This window comes from Pseudophryne corroboree, chromosome 3 (genome assembly GCF_028390025.1).
Source record: "Pseudophryne corroboree isolate aPseCor3 chromosome 3, aPseCor3.hap2, whole genome shotgun sequence".
In the NCBI taxonomy this organism is placed as follows: Eukaryota; Metazoa; Chordata; class Amphibia; order Anura; family Myobatrachidae; genus Pseudophryne; species Pseudophryne corroboree.
Window position 1 is genome coordinate 440,031,779 of NC_086446.1, and position 14,373 is coordinate 440,046,151.

The 14,373-nt window shown below is 47.5% G+C and overlaps 26 non-coding genes across 26 annotated transcripts; 12 read left to right on the top strand and 14 right to left on the bottom strand.

Annotated features, from left to right (window-relative positions):
- The first annotated feature begins 51 nt into the window (after positions 1-51).
- Positions 52-124, top strand: TRNAK-CUU (transfer RNA lysine (anticodon CUU)). Its single transcript has one exon. It is a non-coding gene; the product is annotated as a tRNA-Lys (tRNA).
- A 485-nt stretch (positions 125-609) lies between these two features.
- Positions 610-680, bottom strand: TRNAG-GCC (transfer RNA glycine (anticodon GCC)). Its single transcript has one exon. It is a non-coding gene; the product is annotated as a tRNA-Gly (tRNA).
- A 107-nt stretch (positions 681-787) lies between these two features.
- TRNAK-CUU (transfer RNA lysine (anticodon CUU)) lies at positions 788-860 on the top strand. Its single transcript has one exon. It is a non-coding gene; the product is annotated as a tRNA-Lys (tRNA).
- Positions 861-1,350: 490 nt separating this feature from the next.
- Positions 1,351-1,421, bottom strand: TRNAG-GCC (transfer RNA glycine (anticodon GCC)). The gene has a single exon. It is a non-coding gene; the product is annotated as a tRNA-Gly (tRNA).
- A 107-nt stretch (positions 1,422-1,528) lies between these two features.
- Positions 1,529-1,601, top strand: TRNAK-CUU (transfer RNA lysine (anticodon CUU)). The gene has a single exon. It is a non-coding gene; the product is annotated as a tRNA-Lys (tRNA).
- An 861-nt stretch (positions 1,602-2,462) lies between these two features.
- On the bottom strand, positions 2,463-2,533 carry TRNAG-GCC (transfer RNA glycine (anticodon GCC)). The gene has a single exon. It is a non-coding gene; the product is annotated as a tRNA-Gly (tRNA).
- A 301-nt stretch (positions 2,534-2,834) lies between these two features.
- TRNAG-GCC (transfer RNA glycine (anticodon GCC)) lies at positions 2,835-2,905 on the bottom strand. Its single transcript has one exon. It is a non-coding gene; the product is annotated as a tRNA-Gly (tRNA).
- Positions 2,906-3,575: 670 nt separating this feature from the next.
- TRNAG-GCC (transfer RNA glycine (anticodon GCC)) lies at positions 3,576-3,646 on the bottom strand. Its single transcript has one exon. It is a non-coding gene; the product is annotated as a tRNA-Gly (tRNA).
- A 107-nt stretch (positions 3,647-3,753) lies between these two features.
- TRNAK-CUU (transfer RNA lysine (anticodon CUU)) lies at positions 3,754-3,826 on the top strand. The gene has a single exon. It is a non-coding gene; the product is annotated as a tRNA-Lys (tRNA).
- Positions 3,827-4,687: 861 nt separating this feature from the next.
- TRNAG-GCC (transfer RNA glycine (anticodon GCC)) lies at positions 4,688-4,758 on the bottom strand. Its single transcript has one exon. It is a non-coding gene; the product is annotated as a tRNA-Gly (tRNA).
- Positions 4,759-4,870: 112 nt separating this feature from the next.
- TRNAK-CUU (transfer RNA lysine (anticodon CUU)) lies at positions 4,871-4,943 on the top strand. The gene has a single exon. It is a non-coding gene; the product is annotated as a tRNA-Lys (tRNA).
- An 856-nt stretch (positions 4,944-5,799) lies between these two features.
- On the bottom strand, positions 5,800-5,870 carry TRNAG-GCC (transfer RNA glycine (anticodon GCC)). The gene has a single exon. It is a non-coding gene; the product is annotated as a tRNA-Gly (tRNA).
- A 107-nt stretch (positions 5,871-5,977) lies between these two features.
- TRNAK-CUU (transfer RNA lysine (anticodon CUU)) lies at positions 5,978-6,050 on the top strand. Its single transcript has one exon. It is a non-coding gene; the product is annotated as a tRNA-Lys (tRNA).
- An 861-nt stretch (positions 6,051-6,911) lies between these two features.
- Positions 6,912-6,982, bottom strand: TRNAG-GCC (transfer RNA glycine (anticodon GCC)). The gene has a single exon. It is a non-coding gene; the product is annotated as a tRNA-Gly (tRNA).
- Positions 6,983-7,094: 112 nt separating this feature from the next.
- Positions 7,095-7,167, top strand: TRNAK-CUU (transfer RNA lysine (anticodon CUU)). The gene has a single exon. It is a non-coding gene; the product is annotated as a tRNA-Lys (tRNA).
- An 856-nt stretch (positions 7,168-8,023) lies between these two features.
- TRNAG-GCC (transfer RNA glycine (anticodon GCC)) lies at positions 8,024-8,094 on the bottom strand. The gene has a single exon. It is a non-coding gene; the product is annotated as a tRNA-Gly (tRNA).
- A 107-nt stretch (positions 8,095-8,201) lies between these two features.
- On the top strand, positions 8,202-8,274 carry TRNAK-CUU (transfer RNA lysine (anticodon CUU)). Its single transcript has one exon. It is a non-coding gene; the product is annotated as a tRNA-Lys (tRNA).
- Positions 8,275-9,063: 789 nt separating this feature from the next.
- TRNAK-CUU (transfer RNA lysine (anticodon CUU)) lies at positions 9,064-9,136 on the top strand. Its single transcript has one exon. It is a non-coding gene; the product is annotated as a tRNA-Lys (tRNA).
- Positions 9,137-10,741: 1,605 nt separating this feature from the next.
- Positions 10,742-10,812, bottom strand: TRNAG-GCC (transfer RNA glycine (anticodon GCC)). Its single transcript has one exon. It is a non-coding gene; the product is annotated as a tRNA-Gly (tRNA).
- A 1,041-nt stretch (positions 10,813-11,853) lies between these two features.
- TRNAG-GCC (transfer RNA glycine (anticodon GCC)) lies at positions 11,854-11,923 on the bottom strand. Its single transcript has one exon. It is a non-coding gene; the product is annotated as a tRNA-Gly (tRNA).
- A 107-nt stretch (positions 11,924-12,030) lies between these two features.
- On the top strand, positions 12,031-12,103 carry TRNAK-CUU (transfer RNA lysine (anticodon CUU)). The gene has a single exon. It is a non-coding gene; the product is annotated as a tRNA-Lys (tRNA).
- A 490-nt stretch (positions 12,104-12,593) lies between these two features.
- On the bottom strand, positions 12,594-12,664 carry TRNAG-GCC (transfer RNA glycine (anticodon GCC)). The gene has a single exon. It is a non-coding gene; the product is annotated as a tRNA-Gly (tRNA).
- Positions 12,665-12,771: 107 nt separating this feature from the next.
- TRNAK-CUU (transfer RNA lysine (anticodon CUU)) lies at positions 12,772-12,844 on the top strand. Its single transcript has one exon. It is a non-coding gene; the product is annotated as a tRNA-Lys (tRNA).
- Positions 12,845-13,705: 861 nt separating this feature from the next.
- TRNAG-ACC (transfer RNA glycine (anticodon ACC)) lies at positions 13,706-13,776 on the bottom strand. Its single transcript has one exon. It is a non-coding gene; the product is annotated as a tRNA-Gly (tRNA).
- A 301-nt stretch (positions 13,777-14,077) lies between these two features.
- On the bottom strand, positions 14,078-14,148 carry TRNAG-GCC (transfer RNA glycine (anticodon GCC)). Its single transcript has one exon. It is a non-coding gene; the product is annotated as a tRNA-Gly (tRNA).
- Positions 14,149-14,255: 107 nt separating this feature from the next.
- On the top strand, positions 14,256-14,328 carry TRNAK-CUU (transfer RNA lysine (anticodon CUU)). Its single transcript has one exon. It is a non-coding gene; the product is annotated as a tRNA-Lys (tRNA).
- Positions 14,329-14,373: the final 45 nt, after the last annotated feature.

Genomic DNA, 14,373 nt, shown 5'->3' on the forward strand with positions numbered 1-14,373 from the left:
GTCAGGATGCCTTGCCTTGCCTTGCCATCACCTCCATATATTCGCAACCAAGCCTGGCTAGCTCAGTCGGTAGAGCATGAGACTCTTAATCTCAGGGTCGTGGGTTCGACCCCCACGTTGGGCGGATGTTTTTTCTTTTCCTGTACCATTGTATGTGGAACACTGTATACTTGCACCACCACAGCGCTAATGGCTGTCCTCACTTTCACAAAATACACTGCCATATCAGCAAAAACTCAGGACTGCATTGGCCGGGAATCGATTCCGGGCCTCACGCGTGGCAGGTGAGAATTCTACCACTGAACCACCAATGCTCCACAGATGCCTAATTTTACACTTACTCATGTACTTTAGTGTATAAAACAAAGCAGGAGTGTCAGGATGCCTTGCCATCACCTCCAAGCCTACGTAACCAAGCCCGACTAGCACAGTCACTAGAGCATAAGACTATTAATCTTAGGGTCATGTATTTGAGCTCCATGTTGGGCAGTTGTTTTTTTCTCTTCCTGTACCATTGTATGTGGAACAGTGTATACTTGCATCACCACAGCGCAAATGGCTGTCCTCACTTTCACAAAATGCACTGCCCTATCAGCAAAAGCTAAGGACTGCATTGGCCGGGAATCGAACCCAGGCCTCCCGCGTGGCAGGCGAGAATTCTTCCACTGAACCACCAATGCTCCACAGATACTTAATTTTACACTTACTCGTGTACTTTAGTGTATGAAATAAAGCAGGAGTGTCAGGATGCCTTGCCTTGCCATCACCTCCATACATTCTCAACCAAGCCTGGCTAGCTCAGTTGGTAGAGCATGAGACTCTTAATCTCAGGGTCGTTGGTTCAAGCCCCACGTTGGGCGGATGTTTTTTCTTTTCCTGTACCATTGTATGTGGAACACTGTATACTTGCACCACCACAGCGCAAATGGCTGTCCTCACTTTCACAAAATGCACTGCCCTATCAGCAAAAACTCCGGAATGTATTGACCGGGAATTGAACCCGGCCTCCCACGTGGCCGGCTAGATTTCTACCACTGAACCACCAACGATCCAAAGATGCTTAATTTTAGACTTACTCATGTACTTTAGTGTACAAAACAAAGCAGGAGAGTCAGGATGCCTTGCCTTGCCATCACCACAACTCCTCGGTTACCAAGCATTGCTAACTCAGTCGGTAAAGCATGAGACTCTTAATCTCAGGGTCGTGGGTTCGAGCCCCACATTGGGCGGATGTTTTTTTTCTTTTCCTCTACCATTGTATGTGGAACACTGTCAACTTGCACCACCACAGCGCAAATGGCTGTCCTCACTTTCACAAAATGCACTGCCATATCAGCAAAAATTCAGGACTGCATTGGCCGGAAATCGAACCCGGGCCTCCTGCGTGGCAGGCGAGAATTCTACCACTGAACCACCAATGCTCCACAGATACTTAACTTTACACTTACTCGTGTACTTTAGTGTATGAAATAAAGCAGGAGTGTCAGGATGCCTTGCCTTGCCATCACCTCCATACATTCTCAACCAAGCCTGGCTAGCTCAGTCGGTAGAGCATGAGACTCTTAATCTCAGGGTCGTGGGTTCGAGCCCCACGTTGGGCGGATGTTTTTTCTTTTCCTGTACCATTGTATGTGGAACACTGTCAACTTGCACCACCACAGCGCAAATGGCTGTCCTCACTTTCACAAAATACACTGCCATATCAGCAAAAACTCAGGACTGAATTGGCCGGGAATCGATTCCGGGCCTCATGAGTGGCAGGCGAGAATTCTACCACTGAACCACCAATGCTCCACAGATGCCTAATTTTACACTTACTCATGTACTTTAGTGTATAAAACAAAGCAGGAGTGTCAGGATGCCTTGCCTTGCCATCACCTCCAAGCCTACGTAACCAAGCCCGACTAGCACAGTCGCTAGAGCATAAGACTATTAATCTTAGGGTCATATATTTGAGCTCCATGTTGGGCAGTTGTTTTTGTCTCTTCCTTTACCATTGTATGTGGAAGAGTGTATACTTGCATCACCACAGCGCAAATGGCTGTCCTCACTTTCACAAAATGCACTGCCCTATCAGCAAAAACTCAGGAATGTATTGACCGGGAATTGAACCCGGCCTCCCACGTGGCCGGCTAGATTTCTATCACTGAACCACCAATGATCCACAGATGCTTAATTTTAGACTTACTCATGTACTTTAGTGTACAAAACAAAGCAGGAGAGTCAGGATGCCTTGCCTTGCCATCACCACAACTCCTCGGTTACCAAACATTGCTAACTCAGTCGGTAAAGCATGAGACTCTTAATCTCAGGGTCGTGGGTTCGAGCCCCACATTGGGCGGATGTTTTTTTTCTTTTCCTGTACCATTGTATGTGGAACACTGTCAACTTGCCTAACCACAGCGCAAATGGCTGTCCTCACTTTCACAAAATGCACTGTCATATCAGCAAAGACTCAGCACTGCATTGGCCGGGAATCGAACCCGGGCCTCCCGCGTGGCAGGCGAAAATTCTACCACTGAACCACCAATGCTCCACAGATACTTAACTTTACACTTACTCGTGTACTTTAGTGTATGAAATAAAGCAGGAGTGTCAGGATGCCTTGCCTTGCCATCACCTCCATACATTCTCAACCAAGCCTGGCTAGCTCAGTCGGTAGAGCATGAGACTCTTAACCTCAGGGTCGTGGGTTCGAGCCCCACATTGGGTGGATGTTTTTTTTCTTTTCCTGTACCATTGTATGTGGAACACTGTCAACTTGCCCCACCACAGCGCAAATGGCTGTCCTCACTTTCACAAAATGCACTGCCATATCAGCAAAAGCTCAAGACTGCTTTGGCCGGGAATCGAACCCAGGCCTCCCGCGTGGCAGGCGAGAATTCTTCCACTGAACCACCAATGCTCCACAGATACTTAACTTTACACTTACTCGTGTACTTTAGTGTATGAAATAAAGCAGGAGTGTCAGGATGCCTTGCCTTGCCATCACCTCCATACATTCTCAACCAAGCCTGGCTAGCTCAGTCGGAAGAGCATGACACTCTTAATCTCAGGGTCGTGGGTTCAAGCCCCACGTTGGACGGATGTTTTTTCTTTTCCTGTACCATTGTATGTGGAACACTGTACACTTGCACCACCACAGCGCAAATGGCTGTCCTCACTTTCACAAAATGCACTGCCCTATCAGCAAAAACTCAGGAATGTATTGACCGGGAATTGAACCCGGCCTCCCACGTGGCCGGCTAGATTTCTACCACTGAACCACCAACGATCCACAGATGCTTAATTTTAGACTTACTCATGTACTTTAGTGTACAAAACAAAGCAGGAGAGTCAGGATGCCTTGCCTTGCCATCACCACAACTCCTCGGTTACCAAGCATTGCTAACTCAGTCGGTAAAGCATGAGACTCTTAATCTCAGGGTCGTGGGTTCGAGCCCCACATTGGGCGGATGTTTTTTTTCTTTTCCTCTACCATTGTATGTGGAACACTGTCAACTTGCACCACCACAGCGCAAATGGCTGTCCTCACTTTCACAAAATGCACTGCCATATCAGCAAAAATTCAGGACTGCATTGGCCGGAAATCGAACCCGGGCCTCCTGCGTGGCAGGCGAGAATTCTACCACTGAACCACCAATGCTCCACAGATACTTAACTTTACACTTACTCGTGTACTTTAGTGTATGAAATAAAGCAGGAGTGTCAGGATGCCTTGCCTTGCCATCACCTCCATACATTCTCAACCAAGCCTGGCTAGCTCAGTCGGTAGAGCATGAGACTCTTAATCTCAGGGTCGTGGGTTCGAGCCCCACGTTGGGCGGATGTTTTTTCTTTTCCTGTTCCATTGTATGTGGAACACTGTATACTTGCACCACCACAGCGCAAATGGCTGTCCTCACTTTCACAAAATACACTGCCATATCAGCAAAAACTCAGGACTGCATTGGCCGGGAATCGATTCCGGGCCTCACGAGTGGCAGGCGAGCATTCTACCACTGAACCACCAATGCTCCACAGATGCCTAATTTTACACTTACTCATGTACTTTAGTGTATAAAACAAAGCAGGAGTGTCAGGATGCCTTGCCTTGCCATCACCTCCAAGCCTACGTAACCAAGCCCGACTAGCACAGTAGCTAGAGCATAAGACTATTAATCTTAGGGTCATGTATTTGAGCTCCATGTTGGGCAGTTGTTTTTTTCTCTTCCTTTACCATTGTATGTGGAACAGTGTATACTTGCATCACCACAGCGCAAATGGCTGTCCTCACTTTCACAAAATGCACTGCCCTATCAGCAAAAACTCAGGAATGTATTGACCGGGAATTGAACCCGGCCTCCCACGTGGCCGGCTAGATTTCTACCACTGAACCACGAATGATCCACAGATGCTTAATTTTAGACTTACTCATGTACTTTAGTGTACAAAACAAAGCAGGAGAGTCAGGATGCCTTTCCTTGCCATCACCACAACTCCTCGGTTACCAAGCATTGCTAACTCAGTCGGTAAAGCATGAGACTCTTAATCTCAGGGTCGTGGGTTCGAGCCCCACATTGGGCGGATGTTTTTTTTCTTTTCCTGTACCATTGTATGTGGAACACTGTCAACTTGCACCACCACAGCGCAAATGGCTGTCCTCACTTTCACAAAATGCACTGCCATATCAGCAAAAACTCAGGACTGCATTGGCCGGGAATCGAACCCGGGCCTCCCGCGTGGCAGGCGAGAATTCTACCACTGAACCACCAATGCTCCACAGGTACTTAAGTTTACACTTACTCGTGTACTTTAGTGTATGAAACAAAGCAGGAGTGTCAGGATGCCTTGCCTTGCCTTGCCATCACCTCCATACATTCGCAACCAAGCCTGGCTAGCTCAGTCGGTAGAGCATGAGACTCTTAATCTCAGGGTCGTGGGTTCGACCCCCACGTTGGGCGGATGTTTTTTCTTTTCCTGTACCATTGTATGTGGAACACTGTATACTTGCACCACCACAGTGCAAATGGCTGTCCTCACTTTCACAAAAGACACTGCCATATCAGCAAAAACTCAGGACTGCATTGGCCGGGAATCGATTCCGGGCCTCACGCGTGGCAGGTGAGAATTCTACCACTGAACCACCAATGCTCCACAGATGCCTAATTTTACACTTACTCATGTACTTTAGTGTATAAAACAAAGCAGGAGTGTCAGGATGCCTTGCCATCACCTCCAAGCCTACGTAACCAAGCCCGACTAGCACAGTCGCTAGAGCATAAGACTATTAATCTTAGGGTCATGTATTTGAGCTCCATGTTGGGCAGTTGTTTTTTTCTCTTCCTGTACCATTGTATGTGGAACAGTGTATACTTGCATCACCACAGCGCAAATGGCTGTCCTCACTTTCACAAAATGCACTGCCCTATCAGCAAAAACTCAGGAATGTATTGACCGGGAATTGAACCCGGCCTCCCACGTGGCTGGCTAGATTTCTACCACTGAACCACCAATGATCCACAGATGCTTAATTTTAGACTTACTCATGTACTTTAGAGTACAAAACAAAGCAGGAGAGTCAGGATGCCTTGCCTTGCCATCACCACAACTCCTCGGTTACCAAGCATTGCTAACTCAGTCGGTAAAGCATGAGACTCTTAATCTCAGGGTCGTGGGTTCGAGCTCCACATTGGGTGGATGTTTTTTTTCTTTTCCTGTACCATTGTATGTGGAACACTGTCAACTTGCCCCACCACAGCGCAAATGGCTGTCCTCACTTTCACAAAATGCACTGCCATATCAGCAAAAGCTCAGGACTGCATTGGCCGGGAATCGAACCCGGGCCTCCCGCGTGGCAGGCAAGAATTCTACCACTGAACCACCAATGCTCCACGGATACTTAATTTTACACTTACTCGTGTACTTTAGTGTATGAAATAAAGCAGGAGTGTCAGGATGCCTTGCCTTGCCATCACCTCCATACATTCTCAACCAAGCCTGGCTAGCTCAGTCGGTAGAGCATGAGACTCTTAATCTCAGGGTCGTGGGTTCGAGCCCCACGTTGGGCGGATGTTTTTTCTTTTCCTGTACCATTGTATGTGGAACACTGTATACTTGCACCACCACAGCGCAAATGGCTGTCCTCACTTTCACAAAATACACTGCCATATCAGCAAAAACTCAGGACTGCATTGGCCGGGAATCGATTCCGGGCCTCACGAGTGGCAGGCGAGCATTCTACCACTGAACCACCAATGCTCCACAGATGCCTAATTTTACACTTACTCATGTACTTTAGTGTATAAAACAAAGCAGGAGTGTCAGGATGCCTTGCCTTGCCATCACCTCCAAGCCTACGTAACCAAGCCCGACTAGCACAGTAGCTAGAGCATAAGACTATTAATCTTAGGGTCATGTATTTGAGCTCCATGTTGGGCAGTTGTTTTTTTCTCTTCCTTTACCATTGTATGTGGAACAGTGTATACTTGCATCACCACAGCGCAAATGGCTGTCCTCACTTTCACAAAATGCACTGCCCTATCAGCAAAAACTCAGGAATGTATTGACCGGGAATTGAACCCGGCCTCCCACGTGGCCGGCTAGATTTCTACCACTGAACCACGAATGATCCACAGATGTTTAATTTTAGACTTACTCATGTACTTTAGTGTACAAAACAAAGTAGGAGAGTCAGGATGCCTTTCCTTGACATCACCACAACTCCTCGGTTACCAAGCATTGCTAACTCAGTCGGTAAAGCATGAGACTCTTAATCTCAGGGTCGTGGGTTCGAGCCCCACATTGGGCGGATGTTTTTTTTCTTTTCCTGTACCATTGTATGTGGAACACTGTCAACTTGCACCACCACAGCGCAAATGGCTGTCCTCACTTTCACAAAATGCACTGCCATATCAGCAAAAACTCAGAACTGCATTGGCCGGGAATCGAACCCGGGCCTCCCGCGTGGCAGGCGAGAATTCTACCACTGAACCACCAATGCTCCACAGGTACTTAATTTTACACTTACTCGTGTACTTTAGTGTATGAAACAAAGCAGGAGTGTCAGGATGCCTTGCCTTGCCTTGCCATCACCTCCATACATTCGCAACCAAGCCTGGCTAGCTCAGTCGGTAGAGCATGAGACTCTTAATCTCAGGGTCGTGGGTTTGACCCCCACGTTGGGCGGATGTTTTTTCTTTTCCTGTACCATTGTATGTGGAACACTGTATACTTGCACCACCACAGTGCAAATGGCTGTCCTCACTTTCACAAAATACACTGCCATATCAGCAAAAACTCAGGACTGCATTGGCCGGGAATCGATTCCGGGCCTCACGCGTGGCAGGTGAGAATTCTACCACTGAACCACCAATGCTCCACAGATGCCTAATTTTACACTTACTCATGTACTTTAGTGTATAAAACAAAGCAGGAGTGTCAGGATGCCTTGCCATCACCTCCAAGCCTACGTAACCAAGCCCGACTAGCACAGTCGCTAGAGCATAAGACTATTAATCTTAGGGTCATGTATTTGAGCTCCATGTTGGGCAGTTGTTTTTTTCTCTTCCTGTACCATTGTATGTGGAACAGTGTATACTTGCATCACCACAGCGCAAATGGCTGTCCTCACTTTCACAAAATGCACTGCCCTATCAGCAAAAACTCAGGAATGTATTGACCGGGAATTGAACCCGGCCTCCCACGTGGCTGGCTAGATTTCTACCACTGAACCACCAATGATCCACAGATGCTTAATTTTAGACTTACTCATGTACTTTAGTGTACAAAACAAAGCAGGAGAGTCAGGATGCCTTGCCTTGCCATCACCACAACTCCTCGGTTACCAAGCATTGCTAACTCAGTCGGTAAAGCATGAGACTCTTAATCTCAGGGTCGTGGGTTCGAGCTCCACATTCGGTGGATGTTTTTTTTCTTTTCCTGTACCATTGTATGTGGAACACTGTCAACTTGCCCCACCACAGCGCAAATGGCTGTCCTCACTTTCACAAAATGCACTGCCATATCAGCAAAAGCTCAGGACTGCATTGGCCGGGAATCAAACCCAGGCCTCCCGCGTGGCAGGCGAGAATTCTACCACTGAACCACCAATGCTCCACAGATACTTAGTTTTACACTTACTCGTGTACTTTAGTGTATGAAATAAAGCAGGAGTGTCAGGATGCCTTGCCTTGCCATCACCTCCACACATTCTCAACCAAGCCTGGCTAGCTCAGTCGGTAGAGCTTGAGACTCTTAATCTCAGGGTCGTGGGTTCAAGCCCCACGTTGGGTGGATGTTTTTTCTTTTCCTGTACCATTGTATGTGGAACACTGTATACTTGCACCACCACAGCGCAAATGGCTGTCCTCACTTTCACAAAATGCACTGCCATATCAGCAAAAATTCAGGACTGCATTGGCCGGAAATCGAACCCGGGCCTCCCTCGTGGCAGGCGAGAATTCTACCACTGAACCACCAATGCTCCACAGATACTTAACTTTACACTTACTCGTGTACTTTAGTGTATGAAATAAAGCAGGAGTGTCAGGATGCCTTGCCTCCCACGTGGCCGGCTAGATTTCTACCACTGAACCACCAATGATCCACAGATGCTTAATTTTAGACTTACTCATGTACTTTAGTGTACAAAACAAAGCAGGAGAGTCAGGATGCCTTGCCTTGCCATCACCACAACTCCTCGGTTACCAAGCATTGCTAACTCAGTCGGTAAAGCATGAGACTCTTAATCTCAGGGTCGTGGGTTCGAGCCCCACATTGGGCAGATGTTTTTTTTCTTTTCCTGTACCATTGTATGTGGAACACTGTCAACTTGCACCACCACAGCGCAAATGGCTGTCCTCACTTTCACAAAATGCACTGCCATATCAGCAAAAATTCAGGACTGCATTGGCCGGAAATCGAACCCGGGACTCCCATGTGGCAGGCGAGAATTCTACCACTGAACCACCAATGCTCCACAGAAACTTAATGTTACACTTACTCGTGTACTTTAGTGTATGAAATAAAGCAGGAGTATCAGGATGCCTTGCCTTGCCATCACCTCCATACATTCGCAACCAAGCCTGGCTAGCTCAGTCGGTAGAGCATGAGACTCTTAATCACAGGGTCGTGGGTTCGACCCCCACGTTGGGCGGATGTTTTTTCTTTTCCTGTACCATTGTATGTGGAACACTGTATACTTGCACCACCACAGCGCAAATGGCTGTCCTCACTTTCACAAAATACACTGCCATATCAGCAAAAACTCAGGACTGCATTGGCCGGGAATCGATTCCGGGCCTCACGCGTGGCAGGCGAGAATTCTACCACTGAACCACCAATGCTCCACAGATGCCTAATTTTACACTAACTCATGTACTTTAGTGTACAACACAAAGCAGGAGTGTCAGGATGCCTTGCCTTGCCATCACCTCCAAGCCTACGTAACCAAGCCCGACTAGCACAGTCGCTAGAGCATAAGACTATTAATCTTAGGGTCATGTATTTGAGCTCCATGTTGGGCAGTTGTTTTTTTCTCTTCCTGTACCATTGTATGTGGAACAGTGTATACTTGCATCACCACAGCGCAAATGGCTGTCCTCACTTTCACAAAATGCACTGCCCTATCAGCAAAAACTCAGGAATGTATTGACCGGGAATTGAACCCGGCCTCCCACGTGGCCGGCTAGATTTCTACCACTGAACCACCAATGATCCACAGATGCTTAATTTTAGACTTACTCATGTACTTTAGTGTACAAAACAAAGCAGGAGAGTCAGGATGCCTTGCCTTGCCATCACCACAACTCCTCGGTTACCAAGCATTGCTAACTCAGTCGGTAAAGCATGAGACTCTTAATATCAGGGTCGTGGGTTCGAGCCCCACATTGGGTGGATGTTTTTTTTTTTCTTTTCCTGTACCATTGTATGTGGAACACTGTCAACTTGCCCCACCACAGCGCAAATGGCTGTCCTCACTTTCACAAAATACACTGCCATATCAGCAAAAACTCAGGACTGCATTGGCCGGGAATCGAACACAGGCCTCCCACGTGGCAGGCGAGAATTCTACCACTGAACCACCAATGCTCCACAGATACTTAATTTTACACTTACTCGTGTACTTTAGTGTATGAAATAAAGCAGGAGTGTCAGGGTGCCTTGCCTTGCCATCACCTCCATGCATTCTCAACCAAGCCTGGCTAGCTCAGTCGGTAGAACATGAGACTCTTAATCTCAGGGTCGTGGGCTCGAGCCCCACGTTGGGCGGATGTTTTTTCTTTTCCTGTACCATTGTATGTGGAACACTGTATACTTGCACCACCACAGCGCAAATGGCTGTCCTCACTTTCACAAAATGCACTGCCCTATCAGCATAAACTCAGGAATGTATTGACCGGGAATTGAACCCGGCCTCCCACGTGGCCGGCTAGATTTCTACCACTGAACCACCAATGATCCACAGATGCTTAATTTTAGACTTTCTCATGTACTTTAGTGTACAAAACAAAGCAGGAGAGTCTGGATGCCTTGCCTTGCTATCACCACAACTCCTCGGTTACCAAGCATTGCTAACTCAGTCGGTAAAGCATGAGACTCTTAATCTCAGGGTCGTGGGTTCGAGCCCCACATTGGTCGGATGTTTTTTTTCTTTTCCTGTACCATTGTATGTGGAACACTGTCAACTTGCACCACCACAGCGCAAGTGGCTGTCCTCACTTTCACAAAATGCACTGCCATATCAGCAAAAATTCAGGACTGCATTGGCCGGAAATCGAACCCGGGCCTCCCGCGTGGCAGGCGAGAATTCTACCACTGAACCACCAATGCTCCACAGATACTTAACTTTACACTTACTCGTGTACTTTAGTGTATGAAATAAAGCAGGAGTGTCAGGATGCCTTGCCTTGCCATCACCTCCATACATTCTCAACCAAGCCTGGCTAGCTCAGTCGGTAAAGCATGAGACTCTTAATCACAGGGTCGTTGGTTCGAGCCCCACGTTGGGCGGATGTTTTTTCTTTTCCTGTACCATTGTATGTGGAACACTGTATCCTTGCACCACCACAGCGCAAATGGCTGTCCTCACTTTCACAAAATACACTGCCATATCAGCAAAAACTCAGGACTGCATTGGCCGGGAATCGGTTCCGGGCCTCACGCGTGGCAGGCGAGAATTCTACCACTGAACCACCAATGCTCCACAGATGCCTAATTTTACACTTACTCATGTACTTTAGTGTATAAAACAAAGCAGGAGTGTCAGGATGCCTTGCCTTGCCATCACCTCCAAGCCTACGTAACCAAGCCCGACTAGCACAGTCGCTAGAGCATAAGACTATTAATCTTAGGGTCATGTATTTGAGCTCCATGTTGGGCAGTTGTTTTTTTCTCTTCCTGTACCATTGTATGTGGAACAGTGTATACTTGCATCACCACAGCGCAAATGGCTGTCCTCACTTTCACAAAATGCACTGCCCTATCAGCAAAAACTCAGGAATGTATTGACCGGGAATTGAACCCGGCCTCCCACGTGGCCGGCTAGATTTCTACCACTGAACCACCAATGATCCACAGATGCTTAATTTTAGACTTACTCATGTACTTTAGTGTACAAAACAAAGCAGGAGAGTCAGGATGCCTTGCCTTGCCATCACCACAACTCCTCGGTTACCAAGCATTGCTAACTCAGTCGGTAAAGCATGAGACTCTTAATCTCAGGGTCGTGGGTTCGAGCCCCACATTGGGTGGATGTTTTTTTTCTTTTCCTGTACCATTGTATGTGGAACACTGTCAACTTGCCCCACCACAGCGCAAATGGCTGTCCTCACTTTCACAAAATGCACTGCCATATCATCAAAAGCTAAGGACTGCATTGGCCGGGAATCGAACCCAGGCCTCCGCGTGGCAGGCGAGAATTCTTCCACTGAACCACCAATGCTCCACAGATACTTAATTTTACACTTACTCGTGTACTTTAGTGTATGAAATAAAGCAGGAGTGTCAGGATGCCTTGCCTTGCCATCACCTCCATACATTCTCAACCAAGCCTGGCTAGCTCAGTTGGTAGAGCATGAGACTCTTAATCTCAGGGTCGTTGGTTCAAGCCCCACGTTGGGTGGATGTTTTTTCTTTTCCTGTACCATTGTATGTGGAACACTGTATACTTGCACCACCACAGCGCAAATGGCTGTCCTCACTTTCACAAAATGCACTGCCCTATCAGCAAAAACTCAGGAATGTATTGACCGGGAATTGAACCCGGCCTCCCACGTGGCCGGCTAGATTTCTACCACTGAACCACCAACGATCCACAGATGCTTAATTTTAGACTTACTCATGTACTTTAGTGTACAAAACAAAGCAGGAGAGTCAGGATGCCTTGCCTTGCCATCACCACAACTCCTCGGTTACCAAGCATTGCTAACTCAGTCGGTAAAGCATGAGACTCTTAATCTCAGGGTCGTGGGTTCGAGCCCCACATTGGGCGGATGTTTTTTTTCTTTTCCTCTACCATTGTATGTGGAACACTGTCAACTTGCACCACCACAGCGCAAATGGCTGTCCTCACTTTCACAAAATGCACTGCCATATCAGCAAAAATTCAGGACTGCATTGGCCGGAAATCGAACCCGGGCCTCCTGCGTGGCAGGCGAGAATTCTACCACTGAACCACCAATGCTCCACAGATACTTAACTTTACACTTACTCGTGTACTTTAGTGTATGAAATAAAGCAGGAGTGTCAGGATGCCTTGCCTTGCCATCACCTCCATACATTCTCAACCAAGCCTGGCTAGCTCAGTCGGTAGAGCATGAGACTCTTAATCTCAGGGTCGTGGGTTCGAGCCCCACGTTGGGCGGATGTTTTTTCTTTTCCTGTACCATTGTATGTGGAACACTGTCAACTTGCACCACCACAGCGCAAATGGCTGTCCTCACTTTCACAAAATACACTGCCATATCAGCAAAAACTCAGGACTGCATTGGCCGGGAATCGATTCCGGGCCTCATGAGTGGCAGGCGAGAATTCTACCACTGAACCACCAATGCTCCACAGATGCCTAATTTTACACTTACTCATGTACTTTAGTGTATAAAACAAAGCAGGAGTGTCAGGATGCCTTGCCTTGCCATCACCTCCAAGCCTACGTAACCAAGCCCGACTAGCACAGTCGCTAGAGCATAAGACTATTAATCTTAGGGTCATATATTTGAGCTCCATGTTGGGCAGTTGTTTTTGTCTCTTCCTTTACCATTGTATGTGGAAGAGTGTATACTTGCATCACCACAGCGCAAATGGCTGTCCTCACTTTCACAAAATGCACTGCCCTATCAGCAAAAACTCAGGAATGTATTGACCGGGAATTGAACCCGGCCTCCCACGTGGCCGGCTAGATTTCTACCACTGAACCACCAATGATCCACAGATGCTTAATTTTAGACTTACTCATGTACTTTAGTGTACAAAACAAAGCAGGAGAGTCAGGATGCCTTGCCTTGCCATCACCACAACTCCTCGGTTACCAAACATTGCTAACTCAGTCGGTAAAGCATGAGACTCTTAATCTCAGGGTCGTGGGTTCGAGCCCCACATTGGGCGGATGTTTTTTTTCTTTTCCTGTACCATTGTATGTGGAACACTGTCAACTTGCCTAACCACAGCGCAAATGGCTGTCCTCACTTTCACAAAATGCACTGTCATATCAGCAAAGACTCAGCACTGCATTGGCCGGGAATCGAACCCGGGCCTCCCGCGTGGTAGGCGAAAATTCTACCACTGAACCACCAATGCTCCACAGATACTTAACTTTACACTTACTCGTGTACTTTAGTGTATGAAATAAAGCAGGAGTGTCAGGATGCCTTGCCTTGCCATCACCTCCATACATTCTCAACCAAGCCTGGCTAGCTCAGTCGGTAGAGCATGAGACTCTTAACCTCAGGGTCGTGGGTTCGAGCCCCACATTGGGTGGATGTTTTTTTTCTTTTCCTGTACCATTGTATGTGGAACACTGTCAACTTGCCCCACCACAGCGCAAATGGCTGTCCTCACTTTCACAAAATGCACTGCCATATCAGCAAAAGCTCAAGACTGCTTTGGCCGGGAATCGAACCCAGGCCTCCCGCGTGGCAGGCGAGAATTCTTCCACTGAACCACCAATGCTCCACAGATACTTAACTTTACACTTACTCGTGTACTTTAGTGTATGAAATAAAGCAGGAGTGTCAGGATGCCTTGCCTTGCCATCACCTTCATACATTCTCAACCAAGCCTGGCTAGCTCAGTCGGTAAAGCATGAGACTCTTAATCTCAGGGTCGTGGGTTCGAGCCCCACGTTGGGTGGATGTTTTTTCTTTTCCTGTACCATTGTATGTGGAACACTGTATA